Source organism: Ostrea edulis, chromosome 5 (genome assembly GCF_947568905.1).
Source record: "Ostrea edulis chromosome 5, xbOstEdul1.1, whole genome shotgun sequence".
Lineage (NCBI taxonomy): Eukaryota > Metazoa > Mollusca > Bivalvia > Ostreida > Ostreidae > Ostrea > Ostrea edulis.
In genome coordinates, this window is record NC_079168.1 from 10189241 (window position 1) to 10201354 (window position 12114).

Consider the following 12114-nt stretch of genomic DNA (forward strand, 5'->3'; position numbering starts at 1 on the left):
TTAACGAGATGAGAAAATGCCAAGAATTTACCTGGCGTGTATTCATGAAATTCACAAACTGTCGTTTTCTATGTATATATTGGTAAACTTTTCTCGAGTACCAAGAGATTTGGTGCCGAACGAAGCGAGGGACCTAATCGAGTGGTGGGAGAAAAGTTAAACAACATACTTGGTACATGTTTCACACGAGAAATTAAAACTTTTTGTGGTCTCTATTTAATTTATTATAACCATTCCGTATTTTTCATCCTTTAATAAAAATCATCAGTATTTATCTTGTTCGGTGCAATTTTGTATTGGCTGGGTTTGATAATTAGTGCCCTCAAGGGGAGTTTACTTGTATTCAACAGCCAGGTGAGGGTGCACAGTGAGTAGTTTTCAAGTATCAAATTAGGTTTTTGTACACATTCAATAATTCCTCATCCTTGTTTCAAGAAATAAACCTATTCTTTTGGACATTTTCGGGCATGATAAAAAAATACTTGAATGCGTTTCCTAGATATCATTTCTGAAAATGATATTGAAAACTGATCATTTGAGTGACCAACAAAAACGATATAAAGTTGTTCCTGTGTCTTTTGTTTCAAATGATAGATTGCTGGATGTATCTTTTTGTGAGGGAAGCCGAACACAAGATGGTGAATAGACATCCTATACTATTTTCATGAAGTGTTAGTGATGGGGCATAACAGATACCTCAAAGAGAGAGTAAATATATCTTAAATAGAGCATGTCTGATCTCTTGTTTCTGTTGGTCGCCCAAGCCACCCAAATCTGTGTTTTTGTTTTAATATTCAATCCTCCATACCAAGTCTGGTAACTGATACACCGTATTCAGACCTTCCTTGATTGTTACCAATCATTGGTAATTATTGGTTTAATAATTATGAATACAATGGCACGGTGACACAACCATGAAGCTTGGACTTTGGGTGTACCAAGTTATTTGGTGCACGCAAAAATCTTTTGTTTGAGGTGTGAAACATGTACTAAATTTATGATATATGCATTTGTGATTTTTTGTTAAGTAAACGAACCAAAACAAAAACGCTTAAATTTTCATTTCCACGGGTCACAGACGCCAGTACGAACATACCGATAATGTACCAGTTTTTTGTTTTACGTCCCGTGGAGAGTTTTTCACTCATAGCGAGACGTCACTAGCTTTGAGTGAAGTGCTATACATTTTAGACCTATGGTTAGCGTTCAGGCCGTAGCAGTAAGGATTCTTTAACGTACCAACGCCTGCCACGACACATAACCTCTATTTTTAAGGTAATATCCGGAAGACTTGTGATTCTTGCTTCTAAATGCTGAGTGTTTGGTGAAGGGGCAATCGCTATCCATGGTTACGTCTTAGGTTCGACGCGGTCATGGTTCAAGCGAGACTCCCGATATACAGTCTATTGTACATGTAGGAAGACGCTTTCAAAGTTTTAAGAAGAAACAATACGTATTGTACATGTATAGTATATTGTTTGTTAATTGTGATAACTTATTCGTTGCACAGAAAGTTTATATATCATACAGTCGCGTGCGAAATGTTCCCGGAGGGAATTTTCCCTATATGTTTCATAAAACATTATCTTTTTTCAAACACTTGTCTTAGAGACAGTTTCGATTAAATAAACGCCTTAATGGTTCAGAAATATCAGCAGTGTTCAAAAAGTTGTTATGAAGAAGTAGTGCAGCCAGATAACGTTTATGCACAATATTTAATTAGAAAATTGCATACACTTATATATATTTTTAAAAAAAATCAACTACGTATCCCCAATTAGAATTTGTGTTAAAATTAACACATCCCTACTATTGAGGATTATAGACTTATTTTGAAATTATCGGGTGATACTGGAAATGTTTATGAGATCAGTGGATTTTATTTTATCAAAATTGTACTATATAGATGGGCCACCTGATGGACTAAAATGTCCTAAAGATATAATGACTTCATGTGAATTTTTGTGGGGACACATCAGACCCAAACTCTAAAAATGTATAGTCCTTTGATTAGAAAATATTAGTCGAGTTTATGGCTGAAGTGAGCAACTTAAACAGAAATATTTTCTCTTGTTTATTAAATGTTTCTCATTATTTTATAGCATAGGATCCCTGTTGTATTAAAAAAAAACACGTCAGTACTGAGTGAATCCATGAAATATATATGTAGTCGTTGAGTCTACGTCGAAAAATAATCCCACGTGTGTAAGGTGAATTCCAAATTGAGGAAAATAGCTCTGACGCAACTGTCTAAATCTAGGATATATAGAACATAAAACAACGAATTACAAGAGATCTTTAATATTAAACTTATGTTACGGTACTGTAGTAAATAAAATTCACTTCTTTACGCAGATCTATACGAGTCTGAACTGCTCACGTGGCATCATTGACTTGGATATGTATTTGATACACGGCGGAGTGACAGGTATTAGATTGATTTGTTTTGCACGTGATCTAACGTAACACGTTCTCTGATTGAGCAGTGGATTTTCCTTGCGTCCAATCATATGCAGAAAGTTGAGGCTACGAAAATCGCACTAAATCTGCCAAGGTTTTGTAGAGAAACGGAGCGGATCGTAAACCCTTGGCTAGCGAAGATGAGAGACCAGGTATCTGTTCCAAAACGTCTTACAGCTGAAGACAAAGGGTCATTTTTTGCAATTGATTTAATGTAGCACTTTCTACAAATGAAAACATTTAGCAGATCTATCAAAAATATGAGAAGCCTATTTCATATAACCATATTTTCACATTATACAGAAATGTAAATATGTTTGATCTGTTTAAAATACTGTACTTTTATTCAAACGACGTTTGGTAAAATATGGACTGCAGACATCACTCATGAAAATACTAAGCTATCTTAATCTTGAATAAACAATACCACACCATGCATCGCAACTTTGTTACTGTGCAATATTCATAATTGTTCATTGTTTAACTCTTAAAAGCAAGTCCAAAACAATGAACATGTAGTTTACAGTGTAAGTACGTTTATAGATATAGTGTAGTTTTAGTGCTGGTTTCTCCCCATATATCTTTAGTCATCTTATGTATCGTCACACACACACACACACACACACACACACACACACACACATATATATATATATATATATATATATATATATATATATATATATATATATATATATATATATATAATGCTGTGTGGTGTATTTTTCACTACGGATTGCTCTGTTTACCTGATCAAAATCTAGGGCTCACGGCGGGTGTGACTGGTCGACAGGGGATGCTTACTCCTCCTAGGCACCTGACCCCACCTCTGGTGTATCCAGGGTTCCGTGTTTGACCAACTATCTATATTGTATTCCGTATAGGAATTATGAGATTGATCACTGTTCGCTATCTTAGCCTTTTCATATTCAAAATTGGGCTTAAATGTACAACTCAAATTGATAGAATTATGTATCTTTATACTGTATTCACCAGATACTGCTGTTATTGTAGTTCTTGAAAACAAATATTTACATGAACAACAAAATCGTTATGAAGCCAACAGAGAAAATGGAGAATGTGATTGTACAGATTGTCAATTTTACAGCGTATATTTAGTCAATATTTATGCATGCACGCCATGTGTTAAGTTTGTATAAAATCTTTTATAGGAATTTTATAGTTTCCAGAACATTATACAACCTATGATGCTATTATACATAATATATATTTATCTCTCCTGTTTTACATATATTTATATATTCCCGTGTTCTTAGTTTCGTCAGGTTTCTTTGCTGACGGACGGGGAATACATTATGCATCGCAACTGTGTCTTCTCGGGACTTCAAACGAAAAACAATCTCGAATGCAATGCGATATCCCCAATTTCATATTGAATTAGAATTAGAATACGACTACCAGGGCCGTAAATTAACCTTCAATTTGGATGAGGCAGGAAATTAGGCGGGGGTCTGGGGGCCGCCCAGGCCCCCAGACGCTGAGCACATTTTGTGCACACTGAACACGTTTCGTGCAAAATCCTTGATTCTAGGGCCTTCTAAGATGTTACTTGACTAACTCATTCTAAAAGAAAGATTTGGAATGCTTTTTAAGGGAGGTATCATGTTCTTAGTTATTGGAAACAACATAAATTCTAATGAACTTTAAATTTTAATTTTTTTTGGCTCAAAAGTTGGAGGAGGCAGCTGCCTCCTCCGCCTCCATGTAATTTACGGCCCTGACTACAATGCATTGATTGTGTTTTTAGCCGTAAACATTTGTCAGAAACGATGAGATTGTTTACGGATATATTAATGGATTAAAACTATTAATCAGAGGCTTAGGCAGTGGTTGGAAACATCCATTTTGTACAAAGGTCTTACACTCAGTCAAAAAGTACATTCGATGTTTTCCCCCGAGCTTGTCGGAAAAAGCCAAGAAGCTGTGACTGGTGGTCCCATCGATTTATTAGGCATATCCTTGCATGCGTGATGTATGTTGTTCACTATCGATTGTAACTAAATTACATATATCACAGACCTCTGATGTCGTTTTGAAAATTTTTGACCACGCTTATATGTTCTTGGCGCAATGATTTTGACTACGGATTATTCCGGTTACCTGATCAAGATATAAGACTCACGGCGGATGTGACCGGTCGACAGGGAATGTTTACTCCTCCTAGGTACCTTATCCCACCTCTGGTATATCCAGGAGTCCGTGTTAGCCCAACTCTTTACAGGTATTGTATTTCTTATAGGAGTTATGAGATTGATCACTGTTTGTTAACTTCACCTTTCATGAATGCATTGTGTCATTCACGAGCAAAATATTTGGTAGATTGGCCATGATGAATCAATGTAATACAATAACACAATGCAAAACGAATCACTTATGATGGAAAACCAATCTCATGACAAATATATGAAATGATTACTTGACACTAATCAATTATCATCTATTAACAATGATAATTTTCATTCATATGCCGATTCGATATATCCCAGTGAACTCAAAATAAAAGACACCACAGAGTCGTCCACTTCTGCTTCATACTTAGAAATTTTATTGGAAGTAGATATTAAGGTAATTCCCCATACCACATCTTAATATTGAAAAATCTACGGATTTCTATCAAAATTTACATGTATTTTATCGAGGATGTATATTGACCAAATTTCGGAAGAAAAATATGTTTAGCAGCCTTTTCCAGAGTACAGCCACTTCTAAAATTAGAACACATCACTTTAAAACAAGCAGTGTTTATATACATACATTTTAAGCTACTGTTTTTATTTAAACAATAGAAATATGTTTCTTTCATATGAATAAAAGAAAATGTATCGCATTTGACTGTTTTCAATAATTTTTCATCTACTGAACCATGCTCTTGGTTTAAAGGTGATGAAAATGCACGTAAAGTAGTCAAATGTTGACTAATCTACATTACTTTGTTCCAACTAGATCTGGTGACATCATTTTTATTTTATGGTCGTTATAGTGATCTGGTTCTCCAATACAACCTATCATTGGGTCAAATGCCGTCTGACGTGTTTCATACCGATCGCTAGGCCGTTCTTGGCACAATGATTTTGACTACGGATAACTCCGTTTACCTGATCAAGATATAGGGCCCACGGCGGGTGTGACCGGTCGACAGGGGATGCTTACACCTTCTAAGCATCTGATCCCATCTCTGGTATATCCAGGGATCCATATTTGTCCAACTCTCTATTTTGTATTGCTTTCACTAAAAAATCGGAACACAACACATTGATTACGCTAAAAGTGTCATTTGTATTTAAACATTAAAAGCAACTTAAAAGAAGTAAGTTTTAGACGGTGGTTCTTTAGAGCCACTGTCTTATGCTGACGCTATTGTCGTTGTTCCTATATACATGTGTATACACGGGGATCCTAACGGCGGAAATATGTAGGCAGAAAATCAAGAAAGTTTAGTTGTTTTTATTATCAAAATTAGATGTGTATGTTTAAGCCTTTACAATAACAATGTGTGCTATATACGCGGAGATAATCCCCAATCACGGATGTTACATTCCTCGATTTATGAATATTCATAAGATAACGGCATCGTAATCAACAAGAATACGGCACATGCAATGGCTTTTAGAGGAATGACATTCATAGATAAGCATTTTTTCTGCCGATGATAAATGCGACAAGGTCGAACATGGTTTCGTTAGGGAAACTGAGTAAGTAAACATGAATACTTAGAATAAGATTATTTGAATCGTAAATAGAGAATTTGATTAAGGTGAATTATAAAGATTTTCTTAATGTACTAAGCTGACAAAAATAACATTTATATGTAGAATTCGTACAATTGTGTACTTATCCATATATAGATACAATATGGGTCACGGGTATTATTTTCTTTAAACACGGGACAGTCCAGGCGTAGGCCTACATGTATAAAATAGTCGGAACCTTTGAAGTTGAGGTGTCTGCACCGGCATTTGAAAGTCCTCCTTGTCACAGAGTATAAATTTGCATTCTTTGGATATAATGTACAGTATTACTATCGATATATTGATTATCTAAATTATAAAGATCTGTTTTCCATGGGCAATTTTAAATTGTTTGAATGAAGTGATTTCGTGTTCCAACTTAAGGTATAACAAAAGAATAAATGAACAATTTTGAAGGAACATAAATGATTATTGTTGAATAATGATGAAAGTGAAGTAGGTAAAAATCACATGACTGGTACATGATTAGAAACTGCCCTTTTTGTACTTGAGACTTTTTTGAAGAGTTATATGCCGTTTGTAAAAACAAGAAAATCTAATTTTCTAAAAATGTGTGTGATAAATGATTAATTTTATTTTATGTTTTCGTAAAGAGAAAGTGTATGTAATTTTCTACCAAGAGATTTGTATGAAAATTGATTTCTTTTAAAAATATCTCAATAAAACATGTTCTTTCCATAGACTCCAATGTTAAATTCTTGGTGAAATAAATCAAGCAGTAAACAAAATGTTAAAAATTCGTATGGTGGATTGTTTTTATTTGATAAACCCTTCAACATGATACCTTGATGACAAAAATCCCATCATACATTGACTAGATATGACATGGTTGTTATATATTGAATATTACACAGAATACATGTACCTTAATTTTCAAATTATTTGTAATTGGTTGAGTAATTCATATTGCTGTCAATTGCCGTTGGTCTTCGTACGATGGTTGTGATTTGTTTGTTGGTTGGTTTATTAAATTGCGAGTATCAATAACGATGTTTCAAAAACTCAGACTTACTTCGACTCAAGGCTATGTGGCATATTTGATAACAATTAATATCCTGTCACCTTGTGAATTTCGGTGTCTTTAAATTGATATTGTACACATTACGCAAACCGACGAGTTTCCTTCAGCAAAAGATAAAGAACCGCTATTACATTTGTATGTAAGGTGTGTGGTGCGTGGACAGCTCAAATCAAATGGGAATCAATCGGTCAACGATATCAACAGCGACAATTGCTTTGTGCTAGCATCAAATTAAATTACAGGAGGTCGCCACATGTGAAATTTCTTTTTTTTTCTGAACAAAATACAATTGCAGCAAGAATAGCCATCTGTTATATACATGCGTATATATATTTTCTTTGATAAAGACAATTTGTTAGTTTCTTAGATTTACTTAAAATGATTTAGGCATTGTTTAAATGTTTTTGATTAATTGTTAGAAATCTATAATTGAAATTTAATTGTTTTATTTGATCATTAGAAAGAACATTGCTGCACCTGTTTGTAATTTCTCAAACTTGACATCTTTCTCCCCGTCCCACCGTATCGATGTTATTCGCTTGTAATTGTTATCAGATTTATGGTCAGATCTAAGACTGGTGTTTCTTTGAATTTGTTATGCTTACTCAAAATGTTTCCTGTCCTGTAAATTAATGTCATTGAGGTTTCCCCTAATTTTAGTACCGTTTTTAAGTTTGTTTCATTGGTTCATTTAATGAAAAGTGGGAGGAGTTGTCAAAGATGAGACGTGCGTGAGTTTGTCTGTTATTCACTTTTTACTTTTACTTTTTACTTTTTACTTTCGACTCTTACAAATTTTTGTGTTAAAATGCAGTGTTTAATTTTGTACTTTTTGGACTTGAATAAATTCTAAACTTTAATAAGGAATTATTATTTACAAAACAACGAAAACACTACACATCAATATCTACCTTCAATAACATATCTAAGTATGAAGCAGAGGTGGACGACTCTGTGGTGTCTTTTATTTCGAGTTCATAGAGATATATCGAATCGACATATGAATGAAAGTTATAAAATCATTATTGTTAATAGATAATACGTCGTCGATATATCTAAATGTCGACTTAAAGGTCACAGCAAGTGACTTTTTCTTCTCACGTAGAAGCTTTTAAATAAATTCTGCTTCATAGAAAATAAAAACAGGTCAGCTAACAAAGGAGCACAATTTGTGCTCATGGGGATTCCAACAGACTGTTGGAAGACCTGGTCACCAAACACCAGGAAGATATCGTCAACGAGGAACTCTAGCATATTTCTTATTTCAACTTCAGAGTACATGTGCGTGGAATCAGAGTGGCCTTTACTGTGGAATTATTAGAATTCGTGGTGGCTCAGTTTTCGTGGAATTCGTGGGTACCCCTCACCCACGAATTTACATCCTCAACGAATAAAAAATCATAATTACATTCCAGAGTTATCTTTCTTACAAATATATAAATCCATGAAATTACGTCCACACGAACCCGTAAAAATTCAGCAATCCACGAAAATTGGCCCCCACCAATTTAAATGATTCTACAGTAACAAAGTAATTTTTGGATGACTGATCACTAGATAAACATACTTGCATTTTCCATTTTTGTTAAAGAAGCAACTGTCTATGAATTCAAAGAGTCTAGTCTTTAATTCATCGTGAGGAATAGTGTACTGCTATATGCACATTGTTCGTTATCTTCACCTTTCACATAATAGCAACAATTCTATTCTATTCTTAACAATTATGTATTTTAAAACTGTATATGCAAATTAAATTTAAAAAACAAGACAAGTTTACAACATAAAAATTGACTACTTATCAACAGAGCAAGTGTCCATGAAGGAATAAGTTAATTGAAAGCACTGATATGATAAAACGATTTAAGTTGGCACTTGAAAATATTGTTCTAACTGATTGTTCTAATGCTTGTTGGTAGTTCATTCCGCACGGTAGGTCCTGATATGGTAATTGACCTTCAGATACAAATACGTACAAGAACAATATCTGTATTCTTCCCAATATCAGGCTATATTCACCAACGTAAAGTTTCGAAACTTCAATGAGATTGCGAATTTCACCTTGAATACTAAAGGATCACCGACAGTCAGTGAATTGAATTGCATATATTTCATATTCTGCACAACGCTGAAGTATAACATATCACCCTGTAAAGTGGACCATTAAGAAAACATTTGTGTCCTTGTGTGACCTGTACCTGATAAAACAATCAATATAACGAACAGTGATAAATCTCATCAATCCTTTCAAGAATACAAAATTAAAGACAAACACGGAGCCCTGGAAACAGGACAGGTAGGATTATGTATCTAGGAGGAAAAAACATATCCTGTTGAGCGGTCACAACCACCGTGAGCTCGATATCGTGGTTAGATAAACAGAGTAATCCGCAGGTAAAGACTGGGGTAACGTATGTCTTGTTGAGTGGTCACATCCATCGTGAACTCGATATCGTGGTTAGATAAACAGAGTAATCCGCAGGTAAAGACTGGGGTAACGTATGTCTTGTTGAGTGGTCACATCCATCGTGAACTCGATATCGTGTTTAGGTAAACGGAGTAAGACCGGTGTAACAACTGATATAAAACACGTCACACAGTATTCGATCAAATGACAGGTTGTATTTGGTAATTAAATCATTATGACGACCAAAGAATTTGTGAACTTTTATTTTGATAGAGACTGTTATAACCATTCTAACAAAATTATTGATCAGTGGCCTGCCTAGATTTAGAAATGATCACGTGCAGGACATGCTATCGTGTATGAAATCAGTTGAGAGATGTAAACAGCATATGCAGGTGGTAATGGAATGTTGTTACATACATGTCAATATGGGAAGTTGACGATGGAGAAACTGGTGTCATCTGGCTTGTCATGAAAATGAGTTATTATCTATACTGGATTCCTAAACATCACAAAAATCCTTTCAAAGACGGATATATTCTACTAAGCCCATATCTTTGCTCCCCATAAAAATATTAGCAGATGTGCCAAAACATGCTAGTGTAAATAAAATGCGGATTCTAAACATTCTAGAGAATTTTAGCAAATTTGAAGTCGCAAAAACTTGTATCAAATCAACATCAAAACGTATGACTTTTGTAACACTATACACGACCATTCCTCGCGATATATTAAAGACTATACTTTTTGACATCATAGACAGTTGCTTCTTCAACAAAAATACATAGTTCACCACATCTACTTCGTACTTGGATATTTTATTGAATATAGATATAAACGACAAACTTACAACTCAATTTATGACACATGGGGTGATTTTAGCTTTTCCATCGTAAACTTCGCATATTTATGTAGCAATATTCCATTATCACCTGCATTTGGTGTTTATACCGAGTCGATACGCAAGCTCTTTTTCTTCGTATAATCAGTTTTAAAATCGAGGCAGGTTATTGACATACAAGTTGATGTTACAGGGGCTTCAACAGTCTCGTTTAAGTCAGCATTGCGCTAATTATGTGGTCGTTATAACAATATAATTTACCAATACAACCTCTCATTGAGTAAAATGCTGTCTGACGTGTTTAAAACCGATTGTTAGGCCGTTCTTGGCACACTGATTTGAACTACGGATAATTCCGTTTAACTGATCAAGATATATGGCTCACGGCGCGTGTGACCGGTCGACAGGGGATGCTTACTTCTCCTAGGCACTGGATTCCACCTCGGGTACATCCAGGGGTCCGTGTTGTCCAACTCTTTATTCGGTGTTCCTTATAAGATTTAGAAGATTGATCACTGTTATTTGTTATCTTCACCTTTTATTTAGTGTTTAAAAAATCTTCCCTCCGGAATAGATTTAGGTTTTTAGCAACCCGGACATCTTATAAATTGAATATGACGGAGATAAAAAAAAAAAAAAAAGAAGAGCAATACTACTTCAAGAATGAACATATTTGAAAGTTCATGGGTTATGAGTAATGATGTTTTCAAAGGGAAATCTATATTTCAAAATTATTGTCTTAATTTATTGGTATTTTAAACATAGATTTTTTTTTATTGATACGATACCAGACCGAATTTCCTCCAGGTATTCACATAAACCATATCTTTATCAAATTAGAAATAGTATTTAAATCTTTAAGATACACATTTTTGGCACTCTGTTTTTTCCATAAAATAGCTCTTAAAGTTTGTTGTTATTTCGGATTTCAAACATTTCGGTTGAGCATGACTGAAGAGACATTATTTGTCGAAATGCACATCTGGTGCATCAAAATTGCTACCGTATAAGTTTTACATTATGACCCCTGTGTCGAGGCCTCTGCTGGTGGACTGTTAGTCTCCGAGGGTCTCTACAGCCCAGTAGCTGACTACTTCGTTACTAGCTTGAAAATACGGATGCATATTTAATTGCTGTTATAAAATTTAGAAATTCATTTCAAAATTAAGGATTATCTCCCTCACGCATAGCTCTTATCCTTAGACGAATTTGACTCCACTTTTTTTGGCACTCTGTATTCCCCTAAAATAGCTCTAAAAGTTTATTGTTATTATTTGTCGAAATGCTCATCTGGTGCATCAAAATTGGTACCGTATAAGTTTTACATACAGTTTTGCTGGATTGGAGATACATCCATCGCATTTATTGAAGGAAATAAAATGACATCTGTGACATTTGATAAAAGGTTTGCGACCGCTTCTAGTAGAGCATGTCGTTGGTTGTATCAAAATAAAGTAGTTTGAGGAATTAAAGTTTTGTACCTTGATCAGGTAAGGAATACCACTTTAATCACTGACTGTTGCTTTTCTATTTTTCAGGTAATGGTGACGGACATGAACAATTATTTAATTTAAACAGATGGCCGTGTAAACTGAATCCGCCCTTATGTTCTTAATTG